General features: G+C 35.5%; 1 pseudogene; it reads right to left on the minus strand.

Annotated features, from left to right (window-relative positions):
* Nucleotides 1–213: 213 nt before the first annotated feature.
* LOC149840302 (peptidyl-prolyl cis-trans isomerase CYP71 pseudogene) lies at nucleotides 214–7455 on the minus strand (annotated as a pseudogene).
* Between the last annotated feature and the right edge of the window lie 2064 nt (nucleotides 7456–9519).

Consider the following 9519-nt stretch of genomic DNA (forward strand, 5'->3'; position numbering starts at 1 on the left):
GAATGTACTTATGCTAAACAAAAGAATAAAAATGCATATACAATGCTTGTATACAATATATGAAGAGAGGTACAAAGAATTACCTAAATGCCTATGTTAGTGGAGAATGCTTGTACATGTGAAGCCATAACAACTCAGGGGCTATTGGTGCATATACATGGGTTTACAGCAACTCAAGAGCCACTGTGGGTGCAAACGAACTAACAACAGCCTTTAGGCTGCTAAGACTGCAGGAATTTTCCTAGCCTTTTTACTACTTCTGTCACCTTGGTAAAGAGCAATTTTTAAGAAAACATTCATTGTTCTCAACTTTTCCACTAGCAACTTTATTTGTAAGCAAATTAACAATCTTTATACACAACACTGTTGCATAATAAAAAATGGCATTGATCTGTGGAGCATTTTCTGTTTTCTCTATTTCTTTTTCAACAACCATTCTTCTCCCAAAATCTATTGCTTCTAACCGGTATAGTGGAACATCCCTTCTTTGCAGATCTTGGACAACCTCTAATGATTCATCACACACTCGCCTTAATTTCCCTGTCTTGAACCAAAATACACATATTTTGAGGTCAGGAAATGTAACAGAGAACTGCTTGCCATCTGAACTGACCTCTATGGTAGAGACGGTTGTCTTGCATTCTTTAGTGTCTGCAGATATCACAGTATCATTGGTATGACTGTACTTCATAACTTTAACTGGTGCCATATGAACCTCCTTCCATAATATAGGTTCAGCGGAACCAACATGAGCATCATAGACATGAACATAAGGGGAGTTCTTGTCACTAATGGCAAGTTTAGCCTTGACATCACCATTATTGTACACCCATTCAACTGTACCAGGAATATGTGGTAAACACATCATAACCATCATGTCATAGTTGACAACATCATATATTTTCACAGAATGGTCACTTTATATTGTGCAACAAATGAGACTATCAACACTAACAGCCAAGCCTTCGATGGCACCAAGGTGAGATCTGAAATGTTTAGCAAACTCTATGCCAGCAGGCTTCTTCTTCCAAAATTTCAAGTGTCCATCAACACTTCCAGTTATGAAAAATTCTACTGGACTCTAACATACTTAAGTCATGCGAACGAATCGACTTCAGCTATTTCACAGTTTTGAATGATCATCACCAGTCTCTCAAATTGCTGATTCCGGACAATGTGCATATATGCCTCTCAAAGTTCTGCTACACAAGTCACTGATGTTGGTTTCACTAACCACATCTGTTATGATAGGATTGAGCCCAACAGCAACATCTCCTGCTCAGAGGCTTGGAAAACCAATTTTGGGCACAAAAGAGACAAACCCAGATCAAGCCCGAATTTCACATACATTTAGATCAGAATTTTCAGTATTGACACACAACTTTAAAGGCCCAGCACGCAGGTTTGCTCATATGACCCAAATTATACCGTAACTCTCAATAAAAATCGGATCTCTCGTATGGAGAAGGAAGAAACGATTAGATAAGCTCAGTTAGGTTATAAATTAGCAAACATCTCCCAAACAAAATATTGCTCATACATAAGATCCACATGAAAATACGAATAATCATTATATTGATGACACCAATGATGTAGATTATCATGTTATTGCAATAGAGGAGTAAAAGAAAACGATCACTACTAATCTCCTATTTGCTGAACATAAACAAAATAAAAAAAACTCAACTTATTGCAATATCATGATGACATCTAAATATGATATGTGGATATGCTCAAGATATATAGATTCAAGATTTATAACAGAGAGCAATGGAATCCATAAGGTGGGTTGGTGGCTGTATGTGAATGTACATCCGTGATCAAAATAAAAAAAAAAAATTGGAAAAAGAAAACTGCACAGAGATAATATTCCAAAACTGGAGCTGGAACTCACCTAGACCGGCCCTAGAGCAGGTAACTTCTCATTTTGATTAATCACTGCACCATCCTCACTCGGCCATTGTTATGGGGGACGATCTCCATGGTCTTTTTGTAAAAGAAAATATTATTTTCCTGCTTATCAAAATCCATGAAAACACTACCAGAATGTTATACCTGTGTCACATTCACTGAAACATCCCAGTTTGTCTGCATAGGTTTTCTCAATGCAGGACATCTTCATCCCATACTATCTCATACTGTAGCAAATTGATCAATAGGTTCTAGCAAGATAAAGGATGGTGTACGCCAATTGGAAATACGCAGAGTCTTTTGTTTGAACAAAAAGTGTATTATCCAAATTCTCCCATCAAGTTTGAGAGCATAAGCTCAAGCAGATCCCAATGGACCTGTGACAAACCATCAAGCGAAAGAAACGAATCCTGTGTCTTTTAAAGATTTCTTGGCAAACTAGTTTGCCTTAATATTACAGGACCCAATTCTGGGCAGTTCTTACAGAACTCAGAACTTGATAAACAGCAGAGACGCGGCGTGCAGTGGGATTGAACCTTGAATCAAAGGAATAAGGTGCAGAGGCAAACACATATATAAATGGCATTTCTACTACTCAAACAACAATTTAAGATAACAGGGAATCAAACGTGAATTTGAAATCAATTACACAGGCCATTATATAGGATGCAAATGCTGGATATGAAAGAAATAAGGACCAGTACAATCCAAGGCAGGAAATCGAACAAAACCAAAATGTAATAAACAATCGAAATAACCAAAGACTAAAAAAAAAAATCACCATATGTAAAGATAATGGGGAGAGAAGATGTTGGAACAGAGTCCTTCCTTTTGATGTAGCACAGGGTGGGGTTGTCGTTGCATAAGCAACTCACCGCCACCGTCGGTGCGTTAATGGAAAAACAGAAAAATAAAATAAAATGGAACTACGGAAGCAAGAAAGGGCATTTTCTTGCCTTGATAGAGGGAATCAAGAACCAGAGGAAGTAATGGGTCCTTTTTGTATTATTGTGGGTTTCCTCCAAGTCTCGCAGGGCCAACTTTCCTTTAACGGCAGAGCAGATTCACTTTGCCAAGGGTAATAGAAAGATGGATACAAGGGATAGAAGAGGGAATGAAGATTGGAGTCCCGTTCAAGGTGTTCCCTCCCTCCTTCTCCTTCCCTTTTCGTGCTATTTTAACGAGCGTGGAGAAGAGTTCGAAAAGGGGGTTTCTGTTGGAGATGAAGGGCTTAGGGAGGATCCGGGCGATGGAGGATGAGAATGGAGATTTATGTTGCAGATAGACGGAGGAGAGTAAAATGCTATTGGTGATGAAGGGTTTTTGGGGGAAAGGTCGCACATGGAGGGTTTTGCCATGGAGAGTTTGGGCGAGAGGGAGAAGGAGAATGCGATGAACAACGAGAGAGAGGGTTTCTGAAACCTTAAAGAAATTTTTGTTAAAAGGGCTTTTACCAAAAGGCGGTTCCCTGTGAAAAAGTTTTCAAAACGATGGTCTTTTCAAAAGTTTTTGCAAAAGAATGGTTTTAGTTAAAAGGTTTGTTTTCTTCAAAAGGAGGTCTTTAAAAAATTATATTTCTCTTTTCTATAAATAATTTTTTGTTCTTTTCTTCATTTTCTGCATTTTTTTATATTTTTTTTCTTTAGAATGAAATTCTAAAAACTAAGGAGTTTAAAATAATTTTGCAAAATTTTCAAAAATATTTACAAAGGAAAGGTTTTCTGAGCAATTTTGGAAGAAAATGGGTTTGGACCTGAGTTTTGAGAAAATATTCAAGTTTTAAACCTCGAATCGAGGAATATAACACGATGGATCCAAACGGATACCCGGCGAAGTGTCTGAGCTTTTCAAAAGTTATTTTGGTAATTTTGAGAATTCAATTAAAAATTGGATGACAATGCTCAAATTTGGATTCTGATATCGGATCCGGATCCGAAATCGAGTCAGATATATAAAAATGAATTTAATTTCAGTAAAACTTTGGGAAATGTATTGGAATTTAGGTTTAAAAGTGACTCAACTGCTCATAAAATGAAATCAGGGGCAAAAAGGGGATATTTAAAAGATTTTGAAAAATTTGGGGTGTTCACACATCTCATCTTTCCCAGTGGCCTATCTTCTTAGCCTACACAATGATCCAAGATAACTGAGATTTCACGGCTTCGGCTATCCTAACATTTCGTTGTCAAAAAAAAAATGGGGATACTGTCACCCTTCATAATATAAAATGCACAATCACACACCATTGAATTCAACCAGAAGAGGTTCAAGAAGCAGTGACACACCAATGCTAATGTTCAGAAATAAGATATGCCACCTCGAGAATCAAATCAGAACAGCAGTGTAACAAAAAAGAAAGAAAGAAAAAAAGGAAAAGAATATATACGTCATATGTTGTATAGCTGGTTGATACTGAAGTACAAAATGCTGCAATATATGGCAAATTACGAACCCAATTCAACCTAAAACAGGCAATGCAACAAGTGTTATGTACACGCAGTTAGGCCTACCCGATGCTAATGAAGGTGCCATGGATGGAATGCCTCATCATATGGAATGAGGTGGCTGGTGGACTATTGTAACCAATGATGATGATATGCACATGCTCTTAGAACCAAGTATGTTGTTCATAGTGAAACACTCTAGACGTATATAAAAAAAAAATGGATGAAGGTGAAGTGGGATTGGACATGAATCATCCTTTGTAGGACTTGGGTCTAATGGGTGAATTGAAATGCATCAGATAGACCCTCATTGAGGCTATGCTTTACATAGTTCAGGTCAAAATCAAGATCTCTGCCATTTTAGAGTCAAAGACCTCAGGGCATGATCTGATAGCAAATGGACCAAAACTAGAACAAAACCTCCAATGAAATCTATTCTGGCTAATTTTGACAGTAGGTAACAATGCCTAAACAAAAAAAAAAAGTGGGAGGCATGATGCTGAGTTCAATCTGACACAGATGCAATATTTAACTGAGTGAAAGGCAACTAACTTGATATAAAATGATCGATCAGATGAAACACATTGCATAACAGAGAAAGAAGATAACAAAAAATGAAATCAAAATTAAATGACCATCAAATGAGAATAGGAGATCAACATGAGCGAAAAGATAATTAAAAGCAGGAGGAAGATTAATACAATACAGGATGTACGCTGGAATGTGATGTAAACAAAGCAGTAAAATGTGAAGAAAATAAAGAAAATAAGGTGTTGGAATGTACACATTTCATTGATTTTGCAGAGGCGCAAGTCGATCTTGCAATGAGCAAGTTGACATCACGACAGATGCATTAATGGGGGCGATATTCCTACGATGGAAGGAGGCCTTAAACACCACCAACTGTAAACAAAATGCCAGAAATGGGACAGTGACGATACTCGACACAGTAACATAACATAACCAAGCACTACCTGACGAGAGAGGGAGACATTGAGGAAATTAACATAAAATGGAAAAACGTGAAGGAATTCAAAAAATGTGTTGGAACAGGGTTGTTCTGTTAGTTTTACTCTATATGAGTCGATGCTGCTATAGGAAGATCGGCACCACATATGAGATTTTGCATTAAATTAAAAGAAAGCAAAATGAGAAGCACACGAGAAATACCAGAGAAAAAGAAAGTAAGAAAGTAACAGTGAGTAAAGAAAACTTACGGATAATTGAGGAAGAGGAAGTAATGGCTTACCGTGAGTAGGCTTCGATTGGGAAGGAAGGGGTGCTTTCTCTGTATACTACTGCGAAGCAATACTCCTTTACCGCTCGACAAGAAGAAGCAGAGGAAATGAGAAAAGGGAAAGGAGGAGAAGGAGGAGGAGCAAGGGATGCGCGAGGGAGCTTGGTGAAAGATGGATGGATGATCGATTCTTCCAAGATCGTTCTTGCGTGCCCCTTTTAAAGAGGAAGAAGAAGGCTCTGGAAAGGTGTGGATGTCATTGGGGATCGATGGACAAGGGGGGGGGGGGGGGGGAGGGGGAGAGGTAGATGGTTGGCGATGGAGGGTTCGAGCGAGAGAGAGGTTCGTGAAGGAGGAGGCACATGGAGGGTGGTTGGAGATCGGTGGATGAGAAAAGGGGGCCATCGATCAAAGGGTCAAGCCAGCGAGAGAGAAAAAGAGACGAACCAGAGCGTGATCAGGAGAGAGAAGAGAGAGAAAGACCGTTGAGAGTTTTTTAGAATTTTCAAAAACATGGTTCTAAAAAAAAGTTTTCTTAAAAAGGGTTTTAAAACTTACTTTCTTTTGAAATTTTCTTTGTGTTTTGAATTTTTTGTTGTTTTCTTTGGCATTTTCTACATTTTTTTGTATTTTTGACATAAAATTCTAAAACTATGGGAAAATAAGAGATCTAAAACTATTTTTTTGGTATTTTTGAGAATATTTACAAAAGAGGGGTTTTCTGAGAATTCGGGTTTGAATTCTTCAAAAAAAAAATGGGTTTGGATCCAGGTTTTGAGGAAATATTTGAGTTTTGAATCTCTAATGGAGAAACACAGAGTAAATGGATCCAAATGGATACCGAATGGACTGTCTGAGCCTTTCAAAAATTATTTTGGTATTCTTAAAAATTGATTTTGAAAATTGGATAACGAGGCTCAGATTGGAATTTTAGCATTGTATCCGGATCCAAAATTGAGTCAGATATATGACATGAATTTGGATTCTAGTGAATTCGAGAAATAACTAGAATTTGGATTGAAAATGACTCAATTTATTCAGAAAGATGAGGCCAGAGACAAAGAGGAAAATTTTATAAAATTTTGAAAAATTTGGGGTGTTCACAATATCCCATCCCTCAGTCATGTTGATAATGAAGAATAAAACCCATCATTTGAAGCCCAAAGTCATAAAAAAAATATATGGTTTTCAACCCCTGGGTATTTAAAGGTCCTCTTGATGCCATAGATATTGATTACCTGCAATTTTTCATAAATGGAAGGTTGATTGAACCAGTAGATGCTATTTGATGTTGTGAATTCAAAAGAATAGATGAAAAGTTCTACATATTAAACTTCTGGATTTGATATTGAACCAAGGATTGTATCAGCTATACATACCGTGGTGTCACCATCCTTCAAATAAATAGAATTGTTGTGATTCAGGTGTTTCTCCACATTTTTTATCATTACCAATATGTTCTTTGAAAATTTTATTGCATATTCCTCTGATTTTCAATGACTAGCTGTGATGGTCCTATCTAGCCACCATCCTTCAACTGATGGAACAAGTGTGACTCAATTGATCCCTTACATTTCCAGTCATATGACCATCTTCACAAGCCACAGTTTCTGTATAATCCACCTTCACAGATCTGCACACCCTTGTGCATTCCAGCTATTAAACCTGTCTTCACATCCTCACCTGCACTAGCACAATAATTCCCTGTTGTCCAGAATCAGCAAACACTTCATTTGTTGTAGTATAACCCCTATCACCATCGGCATGTCTTTTACTTTGCCGCAATCTCCACAGCCCCATACCACACATTCTTTGTTCACCACAACATTTACCTGTTGCATCTACTATATCATCCACATCCATCTACCATTTTTCAGAGCATGCATTTCATATTAGTTAATGAACATCATTTAGGTATCATTCTCACATATGTATGCCCCTTTCTGAATTTTTGCATATATGGATATATGCATATATATATATGTACATTCTTGACATATCATTAGATTGATACATTGTTGTATATGACATATTTTTGCTTAGTCATTGTAATTAGGTTGCTATATTCCTTGCTTCACATGCATCCTCATCAGGATAGATATTCCTATAATGGATTGGATAATTCCATTTGCATTCCTTCATTGGCATAGGGATGTCATATACATTTTCTTTATTTAGCCACATGCATTTGGATTTTTGATATGACATTCTCCATTATCCCCTACATTTGCATTCTTGCCTTGTATTAACTCTGTTTTCCAGGAAAAAATATGGAAATGTTAAATTCCTTGTCTAGATTAAGAATTTTATGATTTTTAACTTCGGTTCAAAGTTGTAATAGCTAAATATTAATAAGAATTTTATATTTCTAGCTTAGATTAGAATGTATGAGCATGCATATTTTCTAGAATTACTTGTTTCATCTTATTTTCTCCTTTATTTCAAAAATCCCACAATGGTGAAACGCGAATAACATGTGCATCATTCTAATAAAAGGTAATTAATCCTAAGCAAATGATTCACATTGATGGCCATAGTCAAAATGTGAACAATGCTTAAGATTTTTATCTTTTATGGAATAACATTGGATCCACACTAGATCTCTTTCCAAAATCATCATATTTTTCTAAATATTTTCTTCCTTTATCAGAGTTTAATTTAAAATTAACTCAAAATATATATCAATGGCCACAGTTTGGATATATTGAGAGTTAGTTTCATTTTAAACTCTATAAAGGCACCCAAATGTGTTTTATTCTTCACTAGAATTCAAATATGATTATTATATAATACATTTTATGACCATAGTCAGAAATGTATTATATCTTCAATCTTGTTTCAATTCATTTGAAGAATGAAATATACTTTTCGAAAATCCAATTTTAAATTCTTTTAATTCATTCATCATTTAGTATAGAATTATATCATATTTAAAAAAAAAAAATCAAAATCCAAGTGATTTTGAGATATATTTTCAAATATCTTCTTTATTTTTCAAATCAATTCTTATCTGTAGATTCAAATTTCATCTTTCTATCCTCAATTCTATTTTATTTCAAAATCAAACTTCAGTTTCAAAGTCCAATTTGACTTTGAAATTTCAAAAATCATTTTTTTCAAAATTCAATTTTCAATTCGAATCAAATTTCAAAGTTCAATTCAACTTTGAAATTCCAAATTACTTTTTAGGATTCAATTTCAAATTCAATTTAGCATTTCAGATCAAATTTCAAAGTTTGATTTAACTCTGAAATTCCTTATTCATCTTCTGATTTCAAAACTCAGGCTTTAAATCAAGTTTATCCTTTATTTTCCAAAATCTCCAAAGTTCAATCTAAAGATTAAGTCTTGATTCTCAATTCAAAATCAAGGTTTTGAGATTGATTCTGAATCTCAAAAATTTGTTTTTTCCCTAAGTCTAAAGCATACTTTTAAATTCAAATCTGGATTTCCAAAAATCATGATTCATCCTCAAAGCCCCATTTGGATTTTCAAAATCCAATTCCCTCTTGGATTCTAGATTTAGAACCCAGTTCTACCTTGGATTCAAATTTCCAAATCCAATCTCCATTTTGGATTCCAGACTTTGGATTCAATTCTATTTAGCATTCCATATTCCGGATTCAATTCCATCTTGGATGCCAGACTTTGGATCCAACTCCATTTTGGATTCCAGACTTCGGATCCAATTCCATCTTGGATGCCAGACTTCGGATCCAACTCCATTTTGGATTCTAGACTTTGGATTCAATTCCATTTAGGATTCATATTTTGGATTCAAATCCATCTAGGATTCCAGATTTAAAATCAAATTCTATTCCAGATTTAAAATCCAGTTTCATTTTCCAATTCTCATTTCCAAAGCCAAATTCAAATCTATTTCCCAAGTCTAAATTCAAATTCAATACCTGTTTTAGGTTCTGAATT

Source organism: Nuphar pumila, chromosome 4, assembly GCF_984573655.1.
Source record: "Nuphar pumila chromosome 4, dmNupPumi1.hap1.1, whole genome shotgun sequence".
NCBI lineage: Eukaryota > Viridiplantae > Streptophyta > Magnoliopsida > Nymphaeales > Nymphaeaceae > Nuphar > Nuphar pumila.